This window comes from Rhagoletis pomonella, unplaced genomic scaffold, assembly GCF_013731165.1.
Source record: "Rhagoletis pomonella isolate Grant_MI unplaced genomic scaffold, Rhpom_1.0 Rhpom_scaffold_12576, whole genome shotgun sequence".
NCBI lineage: Eukaryota > Metazoa > Arthropoda > Insecta > Diptera > Tephritidae > Rhagoletis > Rhagoletis pomonella.
In genome coordinates, this window is record NW_023471098.1 from 2,509 (window position 1) to 3,733 (window position 1,225).

General features: G+C 40.0%; 1 long non-coding RNA gene across 1 annotated transcript; it reads right to left on the reverse strand.

The window, feature by feature from the left end:
- Positions 1 to 287: 287 nt before the first annotated feature.
- LOC118756857 lies at positions 288 to 585 on the reverse strand. The gene is made up of 2 exons (XR_004995165.1): positions 472 to 585; positions 288 to 386 (listed from the first exon to the last, which is right to left on the reverse strand). It is a non-coding gene; the product is annotated as an uncharacterized LOC118756857 (long non-coding RNA).
- Positions 586 to 1,225: the final 640 nt, after the last annotated feature.

The window sequence follows — 1,225 nt, forward strand, 5'->3', positions numbered from 1 at the left end:
TTCTAAACTTATTAAATGAATTTCTGTTTCGCTTACAGGTCAAAACCTGGCCTACACCCAAACGGGTTGGCCAAATTACAAAATGAACTTCTTTGGAGCGTGTTTTTAATTAAATCCCATACGGTTTTATAGGAGTTTGCATAGCTTAAAATGTGTGGGTTACAAATACTTAGTTATGTACGTAGTTGCAGAGGTGGGAGGCACCGGCAGAAGCAGTTGGTGATGGACGTTAAATATTCTTCCTTCTGACTACTTGGTACTTTTTCTTCTTCGCAGTTGAGTATGCGTTGCGTGGGTTTTGCGTGGATTTGGCGAGATTTGGACAGCACACCAGGTCCGGCGAAAACACAAAAGAGCCGCAACTTATTTCGTCGCGCTCGCAGTTTCTAAGTAAAACCGGGTAGCATTAGTTTTTGGGTGTACTTGCGAATTTCGGCACTAGATAACAATTTAAAATCTGTAATATCTTACCAATTCAGATGTTTTTCAGGATAGGGTCTTCCTCCAAGGGGTAACTGCATACCTATATGTGTATACACACCACTACTTTTTATTAGTTTGGCAAAATTAAACTTATTTTTTTTAACTAGGCACGTGTCGTCGGGATTACGGTTCCACGATAAAAGAAAGAAAAGGTTGTGCGGAAATAGCTCCTAAGCTAGAAACGATTGTAAAACTTATCGATATATCGTTATCTACAATCATATGATCGGGGAAGTGCTTGGAAGGAACTTCACCAGCAGCTATGTTTAATAAGCAATGCAGGGTGCTAGAGCGTACAGGAAATAAAAAAAATGTAACGCTTATCGGAGTTTTCAAATGCGGTTTTTATGTTGTTGATGACTGATTTTCGTATAAGCTTTTGTTTGTCAGTTCTGTCCAAAACGTTTTCATCAAGCGTTTCTAACCTTAGCAAGAGTTCATATTTATCAGCGTGAGATAGCATTTGTTGTCCAAACAACGCGAAGTATGGTGAACATCCAATGGTTTGGTGAATGGAACCTCGAAGTAATTCTGCGATGTCTGACAGGTGCCTGTCCCAATGAGTTTGGTCGCCTTTCAAATAGGACCTAATGCTTGCTATAATCGATCGATTCACTCGCTCGCTGGCGTTTGGTTGAGGACTGTAAAGAGCAGTAAAAACGTGTTTTATACCGCGATCAGACAAGAGGCTACTAAACTCGTGTGATTTAAACTGCTTGCCATTGTCGATAAAAATTATTTC